Consider the following 17,443-nt stretch of genomic DNA (forward strand, 5'->3'; position numbering starts at 1 on the left):
AGACATACTTTGCCATTTCCTGTTTGCCTATGGCTATGCCCTAACCACCAGTTTAGAGTTAGACACACCTTGTTCTCCAGTGAATCAGATACCTTTAGCTTTGTGATCAGTGTAAAGAAAATTGAAGTAATCATCAGCTTGCTCCCAGAAGCCCTATCTCAAACCCAAAGTTTCAGTCCCAGACCAGAAACTATCTGCAGTGGATAAGTTCATTATCTCTGTAGCACACTCCCTGTTTCCAGCTGCATATTTTAATAATGAGTCCCATTCAAGAAGGGTCAAGGCAAATGTAGTCTTCAGCTGACTTCAAACATCAGTCTGGAGATGAATAGGATTAAATCTACCTATCAAATTGGAAGTATAAGGAGCAATAGTCCTGACCAATCTACTTTGCACATGAGAATGGGACTGTGCACCATTATCAAGGCAAGAAGCTCAATCATCTTCACTTGAACTGATTTTAATTATGAAGATTGGGTGTAGAAAAAAAATGCCAGACACTGAGATAGTACACTTAATCTACATTAATGCATGTTTCTAGCACGTGACTGGTTTATTACACTTCATAGTTCCATTAACATCGACAATGAATGTGCATCTGTGTATTACAAAGACTTGAGTTTGACCTAGTTTTTTTTAAACCATACATTCCTAGTTGCTGCATGGTTCATGAACTGTACATAATGCCTTGTACATATTGTTCACTTACATGGCAATCGTGATAGTGCAACAAGTAAATTGATTGATTAGGTACTTGTCAAGTGTTTTGTATTGTGATAATAAGACAACATATAAATTCAGATTTTTCTTTCTTTTAACCATGACATTAGTGGTTTATTTCTTAATTATTGTTAGTTAGCTTTCCAGTGAAGCAGGTTATTATGATATATTTTAGGAAGATTTGTTCATGTAGCTCTCAACAGCAACATAGAGTTAATTCTGATTTGGGAGGGGGTGAGGCTGCCGAAACAGGTAAGCAATACAAAGAGCAGGGGTGAGTGAACAAGAAGTCATTTGGCTAATGCCAAGTTTGGCCCCTGCTGAAAATGCATTTTGTAATTCCTGGAAAAGCAGTTACATGAGAAGCATAAAGCGGCTCGAATTAATATCAGTTCTTCTTTCAAATCAAACATATGGAGCATGTCATTTTTACACTTTAACTCAATGGTCAAATTATTTGTTGTACCAAGAACGTAGAGCTGTTTTTTATTGCCAGAACAAAAAAGGAGTAGAGTCCTCATTTCACATAATTCCCTTTTATAGTCTTCGTTTTTTCATTTTTGCTGCTAGTGCTTTCCCCTCCTCGCAGGAAGGTGCTGACTCAGACTGGGGTATGCTTCCACTGACGCTTGTTCATTGCTCAATTGAACATTTTTCATCCATGAAGCTGCATAATGAGTGTTGTCAAGCATCCAATTTTTGGGAGCAACAGAGCCAAGCCTAATCCTGTGTTTAACTGATATCCACCCAATTGTTTTTCAGTTGGGAAGAGTACGATGGAGGGGGTTAAAACGTTGTTCTGTTATTTAACTCCTGATTCAGGGCCATCTCTGAGCTCCAGCGAACAAAATTATGGAGAATATAACTTTCCATGAAAACGAACAGCAACAGTTTACACACAAATATATATATACTATACATTTACATATATATATATATATATATATATATATACACACACACATACATGTGCCTTTAATGTAGTAAAACATTAAAGCGGTGCTTCACATGAGTGGTGAAGTTGATACCACAAAGGAGCACAGAAACACAGGATTATCATGATACAGAAAGAAGCCATTCAGCCCATCTTGTCTGCACCAGCTGCCTGAGCATTTTGGCTCCGTGCCAATTTCCTCTCCTTTTCTCTTAGTCCTGCACATAGTCTTTATTTAGATAATCATCGAATGCCCTCATAGATGCATCAATTGTACCCACCGCCACCAAATTGCCACTCTGCGCATTCCACATCCTAACTTTTTTGCAATTGCTTCTTTTGCAAAGCATATTAAACCTGTGTCCTCTGGTTCTCAACCCGCCTACAAGCAGGAACAGTCTGTCCATATCTACTCTGTCCAGACCTCTCAAAATTTTGATAACTTCCTTCACATCTCCTCTAAGCCTTCTCCTTTCCAAGGAAAACACTCCCAACCTCTCCAATCTATCTTCATAATTGAAGTTTCTCAACCCTAGAACCATTTCCTTAAACTGCTTCTGGACTCCCTCCAAAATGTTCATATTCTTCCTAAACCCTGGCAACTAGAAATATACACAGTACTCCTGCTGAGGTCTAACTACTGTTCTATCTACGTTCAGGCTCACACCCCTGCTCTTGTACTTTACGCTCTATTAGTGAAGCTGAGAATATTGTGTGCTTTGTTAACCAACCTCAGTACATGTCCTGCCACACTTAATAACTTACCAATGTATACATTCCTGAAGAAGGGCTCATGCCCAAAACATCGATTCGCCTGCTCTTTGGATGCTGTCTGACCTGCTGCACTTTTCCAGCAACACATTTTCAGCTACCAACATATACAGCCAGGTTACTCTGTTCCTGCACATCCTTTCAAATAGTAGTCTTTATTTTATATAGTCCGTCCACATTCTTTGTGCCAATATGCATCATCTCATATTTCTCTGTACTAAACTACATCTGTCTCCTCATTGCCTACTTCACCAAATTGTCTTTTTGAAGTTTTACACTGTCCTCTCCACAATTTACAATGCTCCCAAGTTTTGTATCATCTGTAAACTTTTAACTGGTCTCTTGCACACCAAAATCTAGACCATTTATAATGTCAGGGAAAGCATAGGTCCCAACACTGACCCCTAGGGAACTGCATTACAAACCTTCCTCCAGCCAGAAAATACTTTTTCACTTAGAGTCATAGAGTCATAGAGATGTACAGCATGGAAACAGACCCTTTGGTCCAACCCATCCATGCCGACCAGATATCCCAACCCAATCTAGTTCCAGCTCCTAGCACCCGGCCCATATCCCTCCAAGCCCTTCCATTTCATATACCCATCCAAATGCCTCTTGTTTCCTGTCAATCAGCGTTTTGTATCCACGCTGCTACTGTTCCTTTATTCTGTGACCTATCATTTGCCTCACACCAGCTCCTTAACCTTCTCCAGCTCCACAACCTCATATTGTTTTTGATTTCTCTAGTTCTGACCTCTTGAGCATCCTCAATTTGAAACATTTTCACTATTGTTAGATGTGTATTCCATTGTCTACATACAGAAATCTGGAACACCCTCCCTACACCTCACCAGCTCACATTTCCCTATATTGTATTCCTCCTGCAAATTTTTTTCTCACTCACCTAACCCAATTACATCCTTTAACAGCCTTTTCACCTCCTCATGATAACTTACTTCCTTAGCTATATGATATTAATCAGCAATTTCAATATATGGTCAGTCTTCACATTCAAATCATTGTTATTGTCACAAAGCTGGTCCCTTTTTTCTAAAAGCTGTTCCTTTTCTCAGAGGGGTCCTTGGTTTTTTTCCAGAGGGGTCATAAACAGCTCCCAGTTCTGATTAGACTGGTTTGGTACAGAGATTCAAGGGTTTTGAGAAGCCTTTTGTTTATACATAAACAGATGAATCTTCAGGCTGAAGTGGTCATGTTTTAGAAGTGACCTGTATAATGAAAGGGGAGTGGTCAGCTCTCTAGCTGAGCAGTTCAGTCCAAAACTAGTTAGGAGTTCAACAGTGAGCTGTGTGGAAACAAGTTGCAAAACTCTCACTCTTCTTCTGCCCTTCTAACTTCAATCTGTAAGCATTTGTATCATTTTTACTGTTTTTTAAGGGAGTTTGCTTCTTGGGATTGTTGTATATATTTGGAACATCATAATTAAGTCTAGTTTGGATAGACGGAGTTCTGTAGGCATTCTTTATTCTGTTCTCTGTGTTTCATTGTGTGGTTTTGAATAAATTTTTGTCTGTTTTAAAACCTGGTAGTCAACCTAGCTAACTTACTCCGGGTAATTTTCACTGCACACTTACCAAAATAAATTGCAATGTTATGGTCTGGGCTGCCTGCTTCAAAATGTTTTGAGTGGTCTGGCCTACTCCATAATGGATTGGGTGCTCTTTAAACAGCAAGTGGTAAGTGCTAGTGTCTTTATTTTGGGTGTTGGTTTGGTTGGTTAGACAAAGCTTGGGATAGTAATAGCTCTTTCAGTCGCCAAAGGTTTTCTGGAAGTGGATGCGGTGACTTTGGAAGTTTTGCAAAAGGTGAATAAGACCAAGCTGCAGAATTAGCAGACCAGCTGGGATTGGACCTGCTTCTGTGAGGAAAGGAGAGATAATTACAAGAGTAGCTCAGCATTTAAACCTGCCGGAGAAACCATCAGAATTAATAGAGATTGCAAGAATTCAATTGCAAATAAAGCAGCTGGAGTTAGAGGTGAGAGAGAAGGAAATGGCAGCAGAAATGAAACAGTTTGACTTACAATTAAAAGCAGAAGAGAGGGAAAAAGAGAGAGCAGCAGAAGAGAAAGGAAAGGAGAAAGCTTTTGAACTTCAAAAACTGACACTTAGAAAGGAAAGTCAGCTTAAAAGGCTGAAGATAAAGGCTGAAGGTAATCTTAGCAAGGAAATAGTGAGAACTCATGTGGAAGAGCAAGGAGTTAAAATGGCAAGAATAGCAGCTGAAGTGGCTAATGATTATGAGCTGGTCCATAACACTCGGTTTGGCTTCCAAAATCAATTTCAGTCCATGAGGGATAGACATTGGGGCAAAACGAAATATTCATGTGGAAAGGGAAAGGTAGATCTGAGTGAAGATCATAAGGAGAACTTACCACAGGGTAAAAAAGAAACCCTTGAGAGGGACAAGGAAGTTAAAAAGCTCCGGTGTTTTCATTTTAATAAAGTCGGCCACGTGAAATCAGTGTTTGTGGCTAGGAGAAAGCCAGATGTAGGAAAACCAGACAAGCCTGGGAGTTTTATTGGACTAGTAACAAAACACATAAGGGAAGTTAGACAACTGCCTCAGCGTGTACAGGATGATGAGAGGTTGATTAAGGAGAAAGTGTCAGGTCTGCTTAAAAATATACATGCAAGGGTAAAGTTTATTCACATAGGCCAGGAGTAGCAGATAAAGAGGTGACAACATTAAGGGACACAGGATCCTCTCAGTCTGAAGGATGAGGAGATATGTCCTCCTGAGGGACTATTGCCAGAAAAGGTTCTAGTAACAGGAATTCATGGTGAGACAAAAAGTGCTCAGTTATGTAAAACAAGGCTAGAGAGTCCAGAGAAGAGTGGAGAATTTGTGGTAGGAGTACTGGACGAACTCTCAGCTCCAGGAATACAATTTGTCCTTGCAAATAATATAGTTGATTCACCAGTAGGTGTGCTGCCTACTCTAGTTGAAAAGCCAGTGGAGATGCAGGCAATTGAAGAAATGAAGGATGTTTATCCAGGAATTTTCCCAGATTGTGTGGTCACAAGATCACAGCGGCACAAGTTGAAGCAGGAGAGTTCAAAAAGCACAGATAAGGAAGTTGACATAGCTTTATCTGAGACTTGTTTTTGATCAGGTAAGTGGAACATAGCAGGAGCAAATAGGTAAACATGCAAGTACTTTTAGCTCTGCTAAGCTGATTGTTTTACAGCAGAAAGATGATAACTTAAAACAGTTGTATCAAAAGGCATATGCAGAGAAGAAGAGTGAATGCATTTCTGTGTGTTATTACTTAACAAATGATGTCTTAATGAGGAAATGGAGACATCACACATTCCAGCAGATGAGAAATGGGTGGAGATTCATCAAATTGTTTTGCCAGTAGGGTATAGAAAGGAAGTGCTGCGAGTGGCGCATGAGCTACCACTTGGAGGATATGTCAGTGTGAGGAAAACACAGGCTAAAATACAAAGATGTTTTCACTGGCCTGGACTACACAAGGATGCATTGAATTTTGCCAGACGTGTCATACATGTCAGCTAATCGGAAAACCACAGGCAGTAATAAAACCTACACCTTTAATATCTATTACAGCAATTGAGGATCCTTTCATAAGAGTCTTAATTGATTGTGTAGGTCCCCTACCTCAAACAAAAAGTGGGAATAAGTATTTATTAAAACTAATAAATGTGTTGACTAGATTTCCAGAGGCAATCCCATTATGCAACATCAAAGCTAAAAGAGTTGCAGAGGAATTACTTTAATTTTTACTAGATATAGACTACCAATAGAGACCCAGTCAGATCAAAGATCAAACGTCACATCCAAACTATTCAAGGAGGTTATGGATAACTTGGGAATAAAGCAATTCAAATCTACTGTATACCATTCAGAATCACAGGGAGCACTAGAGAGATTATATCAATCACTAAACACCATGTTGAGGGCTTATGGTCAGGATTATCCAGTTGATTGGGATAAAGTAGTTCCACTTGTACTTTTTGTGATCAGAGATGCACTGAATGAATTGACCAAATTAAGTCCATTTGAATTAATTTTTGGGCATGAAGTAAGAGGACCATTAAAATTAATTAAGGAAAAATGAATAAGTCAGACTTCAGAGACCACCCATTTGGACAATGTGTCAAATTTTAGAGAACGATTAAATAGAGCTGGAGACTTGGCTAGACAGCATTTAAAAGTTTCACAGCTTACAATGAAATAGGGAAACAGATAAGAAATCACAAATTTGCAATTTTGCAATTGGGGATAAGATATTGGGGTTACTTCCAGTAACATGTGAGCCTTTAAAAGCAAGGTTTAGTGGACCTTATCAATTCGAGAGGAAATTGAGTGAGGTGAACTACTTGATAAGGATTCTGGATTAGTGGTGCTGGAAGAGCACAGCAGTTCAGGCACCATCAGAGGAGCAGTAAAATCGACGTTTCGGGCAAAAGCTCTTTTTATTCCTGATGAAGGGCTTTTGCCCGAAACGTCGATTTTACTGCTCCTCGGATGCTGTCTGAACTGCTGTGCTCTTCCAGCACCACTAATCCAAAATCTGGTTTCCAGCATCTGCAGTCATTGTTTTTACCTACTTGATAAGGACTCCAGACAGGAAGAAATCTTACAGAGTGTGTCATGTGAGTATGCTGAAAAGGTATTTTGATAGGAAAGGAAAGCAAGAGGAGAAGGTGTTAATGATTACAGCCCAGAAGGAAGAACCAAGTTCAGAGGATTCTGAATTGAACATTCCTCAAATCAAATTGGACCATGAGGAAGTTGTCAAAAATTGGGATAAATTATTCAGTTACCCTCCACAAGAAAATCAAAATAACCTGAAAGGGTATTACTGTCAGATGGGAAGATAAGCAGAAATAAACTGGGAAGTAATAACCTAATTGTGCATGATGTAGATATAGGAGATGCTGTTCTGATTAAGCAACATCCTTATAGGCATTACCCTCTAAAGTTGGCACAGGTTCAGAAGGAGGTAGAACACATGATCCAAGATAGCATAATCGAAGTGAGTTACAGTGACTGCAGCTCACCCACAGTCATGGTGCCAAAGCCATAAGACCATAAGAAATAGGAGTGGAAGTAAGGCCATTTGGCCCAATGAGTCCACTCCGCCATTCAATCACGGCTGATCGGCATTTTAATGCCACTTACATTGGCACGTTCCCTGTATCCTTTAATTCCTTGCGAGATTAAGAATTTATCAATTTCTGCCTTGAAGATGTTAACGTCCCGGCCTCTACTGCGTTCCATAGCAATGAATTCCACAGGCCTACCATTCTCTGGCTGAAGAAATGTCACCTCATGTCTGTTCTAAATTGACCCACTCTAATTTTAAGGTCCTAATATCCCCACCTGACGGAAACAAATTCCCAGCATCCATCCTTTCTAAGCCATGCATTATCTTGTAAGTTTCTCACAGATCTCCCCTCAACCTTCTAAACTCCAATGAATACAATCCCAGGATCTTCAGCCGTTTATCGTATGGTAGGTCTACCACTTGAGGGATCATCCATGTGAATCTCTGCCGGACACGCTCCAGTGCCAGTATGTCCTTCTTGAGGTGTGGGGCTCAAAACTGGACACAGTATTCTAAATGGGGCCTAACCAGAGCTTTATAAAGTCTCAGTAGCACATCACTGCTTTTACATTCCAACCCTCTTGAGAATAATGACAATATTACATTTGCTTTCTTACCCACGGACTCAACCTGCAAGTCAATCTTTAGAGAATCCTGGAGATCCCAGATCCCTTTGTACTTTGGCTTTATAAATTTTCTCACCAGTTAGAAAATAGTCTATGCCTGTATTCTTTTTTCCGAAGTGCAAGACCTCACATTTGCTCACATTAAATTTCATCAGCCATTTCTTGGACCACTCTCTTAAACTGTCTAAATCTTTCTGCAGCCTCCCCACATCCTCAGTATTATCTGCTTGTCCGCCTAACTTTGTATCATCGGCGAACTTCGCCGGAATGTCCCCAGTCCCTTCATCCAGATCATTAATATATAACGTGAACAGATGCAGCCCCAACACTGAACCCTGCGAGACACCACTTGTAACTAGCTGCCATTCTGAAAAGAACCTTTTATCCCAACTCTCTGCCTTCTGTCAGACAGCCAATCCCCAATCCATGCCAGTAGCTCACCTCGAACACCATAGGCCCTCACCTTATTCAGCAGCCTCCCGTGAAGCACCTTATCAAAGGCCTTTGGAAGTCGAGGTAGATAACATCCACTGGGTTTCCCTGGTCTAACCTACTTGTTACCTCTTCAAAGAATTCAAACAGGTTTGTCAGGCACAACCTCCCCTTACTAAATCCATGTTGACTTGTTCTAATCTGACCCTGCTCTTCCAAGAGTTTAAAAATCTCATCCTTAACGACAGATTCTAGAATTTTACCAACAACCGAGGTTAGGCTAATTGGCCTATAATTTTCAATCTTTTGTCTTGATCCTTTCTTGAACAAGAAGATTACATCAGTGATTTTCCAATCATCGGAGACTTTCCCTGATTGCAGTGATTTTTGAAAGATTACAACCAACACCTCTGCTATTTCTTCAGCCACCTCCCTCAGAACTCTAGGATGTAGCCCATCGGGGCCAGGAGATTTATCAACTTTTAGACCATTTAGCTTTTCTAGTTACCATACTCAACTCTGCCCTTTGACTTTCCTTAATTGTTGGGATATTACTCATGTGTTCCACTGTGAAGACTGACACAAAGTATTTATTAAGATCTTAGGCTATTTCCTTATCTCCCATCACGAGTCTTCCTGCATCAATTTGGAAAGGCCCAATTTCTACTTTTGCCTCTCGTTTGTTTCTTATGTATTAAAAGAAACCTTTACTTAGCATTTCTACTATTACTGGCTCGCCTACCTTCATATTTGATTGTCCCTGTCCTTATTTCTCTCTTTTTTATCCTCTGTTTATATTTGTAGTCTTCCCAATTTTCTGATTTCCCAGTGCTCTTGGCCACTTTATAGGCTCTCTCTTTTTCTATGATACATTTCCTGACTTCCTTTGTCAGCCATGGCTGTCTAACCCATCACTGGATTATCTTTCTTTTCTTTGGGATGAATTTATGTACTGTGTCCTAAATTACATGCAGACACTCCTGACATTGTTGCTCTACTGTCTTCCCCACTGGGCTCTGCTTCCAGTCGATTTTCATCATTTCCTCTCTCATGCCCCAGTAATTACCTTTATTTAACTGTTACACCATTACATCTGATTTTGCCTTCTCTCTTTCAAACTGCAGACTGAACTCTACCATATTATGATCACTGCCTCCTAAGTGTTCCCTTACTTAGAGATCTTTTATAAAGCCCACCTCATTACATAGCACTAAGTCCAGAATAGCCTGCTCCCTTTTGGGCTCCATCACAAGCTGTTCCAAAAAGCCATCCTGCAGGCATTTCACAAATTCCCTTTCTTTGGATCCACTGGCAACGTTATTCACTCAGTCCATTTGCATATTGAAGTCCCACATGATCACCATGACCTTGCCTTTCTGACATGCCCTATCTATTGCCTTGTACATCTTGTGCTTCTGATCCTGACCACCGTTAGGAGGTCTGTACATAACTCCCATTATGGTTTTTTTGCCTTTGTGGTTCCTCAACTCCAACCATACAGACTCCACATCATTTGACCCTATGTCATTCGGTACCATCAATTTAATTTCATTCTTAACTAACAAGGCAACCCCACCCCCTCTGCCCACCTCCCTGTCTTTTTGATAAGTTATAAATCCTTGGATGTTTAACTGCTGGTCCTGAACCCCTGCAATCATGTCTCTGCAATGCTTACCACATCATAATCATTCACGATGATTTGTGCTGTCAATTCATCTACTTTGTTACGAATACTACGAGCATTCAGGTGAAGCACCTTAATGCTACATTTCTTATCGTCATGATTTCCATCACCTCTAGTAACATGTCCTAAATTATCCTTCCTTTTTGTTTCATTCCTAGTCTGCCTTGAACTTAAATCCTGCACACATGTTAACCTGCTACTTATCTTTCTACTTGGCTCCATACTCCCTGTTGCTTTCTCTTTCCCTCCCCCCAACCCCATTCACAAGTTTAAAGTCCTAGTGACCACCTTATTTATCCTTTTCACCAGAACACTGGTTCCAGATCAGTCCAAGTGGAGACCGTCCCATTGGTACAAATCGCTCAGCTCCAAAACTGATGCCAATGTCCCATGAAATGGAATCCCTCTTTCCCACACCAATCTCTTAGTCACGTGTTTACTTCCTTAATTTTCTTATCCCAATGCCAATTAGCACATGGCTTGGGCAGTAATCCAGTGATTATGACCATTGAGGACCTGTTCTTTAATTTCTTTCCTAGTGCTTGATACTCCTCAAACAGGTCCTCCTTCTTAGCTTTGCCTATGCTGTTTGTGCCAAAGTGGATCACAAAGCCAGATGGTACCCAACGGTTATGTGTGGACTATTGCAAAGTTAACGTCGTCACAAAGACTGATGCATATCCAATTCCACAGTTGGAAGACTATGTTGAAAAGTGGGACAAGCAACTTACATTTCTAAGTTGGACATGCTCAGAGAGAGCAAAGGCAATTTTGGCTTTCATAACGCCAAAAGGACTATATCACTTCAAAGTCGTGCCATTTGGTATGAAAAATGTTCCAGCCACATTTCAAAGACTGATTAATAAGGTCATTGGCAGGTTACCTAGTTGTGTTGCTTACATTGATGACCTGGTGATTTTTAGTCACTCATTGAAGCAACATTTACAGCATTTATTGGACTTGTTTGATTGACTTTGGAAGACAGCCTTCGTGGTAACCCTAGCTGAAAGAGAATTTGCCAAAACCCAAGCCACCTTCCTTGGCCATGGACAAATGGCCCTATGGGATATGAAAACGTAAGTAATTGGGAAATATCTCACACTGTCAACGAAAAAAGCAGAACTACGGTTCTTAGGATTGAGTGGATTTTACCGAAGGTTTGTGCCAAACTTTAGCAGTGTAGCTTCTCTCCTCAACGAATTGTTAAAAAAGGGCAAGAGGTTTCATTGGACAGCAGACTGTCAAAAGGCATTTGACAGCCTAAAAACTGTGTTAACCACTGCCCTAGTATTAGCTACACCGGATTACATTAAGCCTTTCAAGGTGGCTAAGGATATCAGTGATGTGGATGTTGGTGCGGTGCTCATGCCGGAGGATGACAGGGGATATAAAGACCCATCGGGTATTTTTCCAGGAAGTTGAACATTCATCAACAGAAATATTCAAGGGTGGAGAAAGAGACTTTAAGTTTGGTGTTGGCATTACAACATTTCAGTGTTTATATTACCAGCAATGCATCTGGGACAATCATATACACTGATCATAACCCATTGACATTTTTGGAAAAGTTTAAGGACAAAAATGCCAGATTGTTTAGACAGAGCTTGTTGTGCAGCCATTCAATTTGACAACTGTGTATGTGGCAGGTCACGCAAACGTGATTGCCTATGCATTATCGCGACTCGAATGAGATATTGGGGCATTCGGTGGCTGATGTGCCATGGCCTGAACTTGCATGTGGTTATGCATGTTTGCATGTTTATAGTTAGTATAGTGTATATGTGTGTTGGGTTATTGGGTTTTTGAAGGGTTTTAAAAATGAAGCCATCGTTTGATATTGATGATTCATTTTTTTAAGGGGGGGGTTGGTGGTGTCACAAATTTGGTCCCTTTGTACTAAAAGCTGTTCCTTTCTCATGGATGCTGTATCCTTGGTTTTTTTTCCAGAGGGGTCGTAAGCAACTCCCGATTCAGATTAAACTGGTTTGGTACAGAAATTAAAGGATTTTGGGAGGCCTTTTGTTTATGTATAAACGGATGAGACTTCAGGCCAAAGTGGTCATGTTTTAGAAGCGACCTGTATAATGAAAGGGGAGTGGTCAGCTCTCTAGCTGAAAACTTCAGTCCAGAATTATTTAGGAGTTCAACAGTGAGCTGTGTAGAAACAGGTTGTGAAACTTGCTGTCTCCTTTTGCCCTTCTAACTTCAACCTATTCGCATTTTTTTCCAATTTTACTGTTTTTTAAGGGGGTTTGTTATTGGGACTATTGTGCATATGTGGAACAGCATAATTAAGTCAAGTTTGGATAGACTGAATTCTGTAGGGGGGTTTTATTCTGTGCTTTGTGTTTCATTGTGTGGTTTTATGAATAAAGTTTTGTCTGTTTTAAAACCTGGTAGTCAACCTAGCTAACTTACTCTGGTTAATTTTCACTGTGCACTTATCAAAACAAATTGCAAAGAAATGGTCTGGGCTGCCTGCTGAAGAATGTTTTGAACGGTCTGGCCTAGTCCATAACAATATAGATTGTAAGTAAGTGATTCTCCATTACATGTCCCTGTGGACTGCAAGTATTTAAGGCTTGCCAAACCAAAGAAAGATTAATTATTCTCTACATTCTACATCCTCTTAGCTAACTAATGACTTCAACTATGCCAGTAAATTACCCATTCCTCCATCAACTCTCATTTGTGTAATAATCTGTTCTGCAGCACCAACAAGTACCCCTTCATCCACTTTGCTTCCTACTTCCTCAAAGGCTCCAATCAATCAATTAAACACATATCCCTTTCACAAAAACATCCTGACTCTGCCTGATTGCATTATGATTATCTAAATATTCTTCTACAGTCTCTTTAATAATGGATTCTATAAATTTTCCGATGACAAATTTCAAAGAAGGGTCACCAGACCTAAAAGGTTAACTCTGATTTCTCTTCACAGATGCAGGCAGACCTGCTGACTTTTCCAGCAATTTCTGCTTCTATTTCCATTATTTTATTTCCTTTATAGTGAGTTTTGAGAAGATACATGATACATGAACACCAACTAGTCACAAAAAGACATGACCCTCTTTCACTAGTATCCTCACATACGGAGGAGGAAGGACACCACTTCAACTGGGACAACACATCCATCCTAGAACAAGCCAATCAAAAATATGTACAAGAATTCCTAGAAGCATGGCATTCCAATCAGAACTCTATCAGCCAACACATTGAGTTAGACCCCACCTACCACCCCCTGAGAAAAGGGACAAGAAGTGGCTTCAACACAGGAAATAACATCATCACAGGAAATGACATCACCAACCCAAAGAAACCCAAACATATAAACAGAAACCAGGAATTTTCAGCATTGCTTTGCCTGAGGTCCACTGAAGATGTTACCTAGTAAGGTAACAAAATGTGTGGAAATGAACCTTTTAGCTCAGCGAGCAAACCTACATCCAAAATTATTTCCTTTATTTTTATCATGTTTGGTTTGGAACTATGAATTATAGTTGAGTTCTCAATTCTGAATTTTGAGCAGCTTTTTTTGAAAAATAAAAAAAGAGTAAAAGTTTGCTGCTGGAAACTGGCCTGAAAAGATAAAGCAGATTACAGTAATTAGTACTTTAAGACTGCTACAGATGAACCGGCATCAAGATTCCATTATGCTGAAGGACCACCATGCTAGCTGCATGTTGAATTAGTTAATCAAGGGATGACCAGTGCTGGCCAGCCAATGACAGAGAATGTTAAAAAGGAAAGAGAACCCAAAGGGTGACCTGGTTTTGTTTGGGTTTTGGACCAAGGGGCAGTGTTGCTTTGGAAGCTGCAGGACTGGGCTGTTCTACAGACTGAATTTTGCTCGCTGTAGTTATTCTGAAATTGTCAACTCACTGAGAGCCAACTTTAGGACATGTGGAACCCAAACTGAGCATCAGAGAGCGGTTATCGCTGTGTATATGCTGTCTCAACACAATGTCAACGATCCATTTCATCACTTTTGTTGATGATTGAGATTAGACTGATGTGGTCATAATTGGCTGGATTGAATTTGACCTTCGTTTTGCGGATAAATTCTATCTGGCCAACTTTCCACATTGCTGGGTAGATGCTAATGTTGTAGAGGTACTGAAACTGCTTGGCTATGCGTGTCGTCAATTTTGGAGGATAACTCTTCAGTACTTTTGCTGGAATGTTTTTGAGAGCCAAAGACCCAAAGGGGCATTTCCAACGCCCCTCCCCCAAGTCCCTCTTCCCTACCTTTTATCTTAGCCTGCTTGGCACACTCTCCTCATTCCTGAAGAAAGGCTCATGCCCAAAACGTAGATTCTCCTGCTCCTTGGATGCTGCCTGACCTGCTGCGTTTTTCCAGCAACACATTTTCAGCTCTGATCTCCATCATCTGAAGTCCTCACTTTCTCCTAAACAAGCTTGCAGTTTTGTTTTAAAAAACCTGCTATATTCCAAGGTATGTAGCACCTTTTCCATATTCCAATGTCTGGCCAAGACCACTTGAATTATTTCCATGCTACGGCATACCATGTGACTATAACCTCTAGATATTTTCCAACCACCAGTTCAAATATTCTATTAGGTTAGTAGCTGTGATTTATTAAGAGAACACACTAACTGCATGCATTTCTCGAGGGACTAATCATTCTATGTAACAATGCTGCTTACGCAGATTGGCAGACGCCTTATCCTGGCTACACAGCTGTCCAGTAACAAAGCAAAGGAAACATTTCTTAGACATTCAGTCAACTTCACGTTGAAGATATCAGACATGGAACACTCCTTAAGTTCCAGCAAATATTATTGTACAAGTATCCTGAAACCTGCAGGTTTTGGCCTTGGTTTATGTTAATACATTACAGGTGCCATGTGAAGGCATGTTGTTGTTCTTGTCCTACATGTTAATAACTAAATTGCAATTTCTTTTTAAGAGTTGGGATGAAGGAAGAAGAAGGGATGTAATGAAGAGAAGGAAGAGAATACTTGGGAAACAAAGTCCATCTGAAAGTATCCCCAAAAGCAAAAAAATTACAAGAAAAAAATACAAATGTGATTATAGACAGTGCTGCATTTAATGGAAATGACACCACTTATAAGATCAGATTGGTGGTTTGGAAAATATGAATATTAAAATTATTATAAATTGTTTCATACATTACATTTTAATGAGGTGTGAAATGCATCTTTGTTTTAAGTGTAAAAAGCCTGGTACTATTAGGGCAATATTTTAATGTCTCTGCCAATTTGTATATTCTGATAGCTCAGTACACCAGTGGAAAAGCCAAGGCTGAAGAATCTGTTACAAATTCTACATCAACCAGAAATGCCAAGTTGATGACCTATCTTGACCTCCTCGAGAAATTCCAAGCATTTCAGATGCCAGTCTTCAACTAATTTGATTCACTCCATGTGATATCAAGAAACAACGAAGGGACTGAATAGTGCAAACATTATGTTCAGGGAAATCTTGGAATCTTGCAGTGAGTAACTCACCCCCTGACTCCCCAAAGTTTGTCCATCATCTATAAGGTGTAAGTTAGGAGTGTGATGGAGTAATCCTCACTTGCCTGAATGAGTGTAGCTCCAACAATACTGAAGAAGCTTGATACCATGCAAGACAAAGCAGCCAACTTTATTGCCCCCCCCCCCATCGATAAACATCCGCTCTCTCCACCATCAATGCTCAGTAGCAGCAATGTGTACTGTCTACAAGATGCACTGCAGAAATTGACCAAGGATCCTGAGACAGCCTCCAGTCCCTCTCAAGTCCCAGGGAAATACAAGGTAAGGGATCTCTGATGGGTGGGTCAGGGGATGGCGCTGTGAGTGGGTTAGGGCAGTAGACTGTGAGCAGGTTGGAGGAAGACACTGCAAGTTGGCGAGTGGGTTGTGGAAGCACTAAACTCTCAGCTTTGGCTCTTTGAACGACTGGCGTAAAAATGTGGAGCAGGACTCCTGGTCTATTGGAGAATGTAAGAGGGAAGGAGAGAGTTTGTGAGAGACTGAGAGCATGTCTGAGACACTGCATGAGGGAGTGAAGGAATGCCTGGGTGTTATTTCTGATGATGGGAGTGTCTAGAACCAGTGGTCATAGTACAGGGATATGGGGTAAATTATTTAGGACTGAGAATGAGGAGACATTTCTCCACCCAGAAAGTGGTAAGCCTTTGGAATTTGCTACCACAGCAAGTAATGAAAGCCAAAACAATATATGATCTCAAGAACGAGTTGGATAAAGCACATGGTGCAAATGGAATCAAGGGATACGAGAGAAAAACAGGAATAGGCTATTGAGTTGGATGATCAGCCATGATCATAATGAATGGCAAAGCATGTTCAAAGGATTGAATAGCCTACTGCTCCTCCTCATTTCTAAGTATGATTCTATGTTTGTGGAGGTTAGGGGTGAAAGAGTGCATTTGTACAGAAGTGAGTGAGATAAAGTAGGTGAGTGACAAAATAAAGGTGAGTGAGAGCATGTGTGTGAAGGAACGTAACAGCATACGTCGGATAAAGTGAGACAGCCTGAATGTATGTTTGGGAGGGTGTGTAGAATGGAGTGAGAGACAGGGGATGTAAATGAGAGACAGGGGATGTAAATGGGAGCCTGGGAGAGTGTGTGTGTTGGAGTGCCTGAGTGTGTTCGATTTTATGTGAACACTGAGACTGAGAATGAGTCATATAGCCACCATCCCTCCACACCTCCTACTCCTCAAAATCCTATCCATAAAGGAAATCGCAGAAATCAAAAGGCAACCAGCTTCTGAATCCACTTTCAAATGAATTCTGCCATCAGAAGCTCAGATGGTGCTTCACCAGAGGTGCACACAGGTCCACTGTTAGTTAAACTGAACTTAGCTTATCTCCATTCCCTTCTCTAGTGATCAGGACTTGGTGCCTAGACTGCCTCCAACTTCTCAGCTCTGCTTCATAACTGAGTTGGCAAGGCAAGATTTTTGCTGCTTGCCACATTTTCATGAATTGCTCATTTATTTAAGGTACAATTGTTTTAGAAATGGTTGTTTTGAAAATTATATTTACTGTTTCACCAAGCTTTAACTTTGTGAAATTCATTCACCAATCACATACCCTACCAAGTGTGAGAAGAGTTACAAAATTATAAGTTATGCCTGGAAAGTTTTTTACGCAGAGAGTGATGGGTGTCTGAAATGTGTTGA

At 40.5% G+C, this 17,443-nt stretch overlaps 1 protein-coding gene across 1 annotated transcript in view; it reads right to left on the minus strand.

The window, feature by feature from the left end:
- The window catches only part of LOC132824896 (receptor-type tyrosine-protein phosphatase R-like), a 215,802-nt gene that overhangs the window by 20,886 nt on the left and 177,473 nt on the right, over positions 1-17,443 (minus strand). The gene's annotated exons all lie outside the window — the stretch shown is intronic.

The sequence above is a fragment of the Hemiscyllium ocellatum genome, chromosome 19 (genome assembly GCF_020745735.1).
Source record: "Hemiscyllium ocellatum isolate sHemOce1 chromosome 19, sHemOce1.pat.X.cur, whole genome shotgun sequence".
NCBI lineage: Eukaryota > Metazoa > Chordata > Chondrichthyes > Orectolobiformes > Hemiscylliidae > Hemiscyllium > Hemiscyllium ocellatum.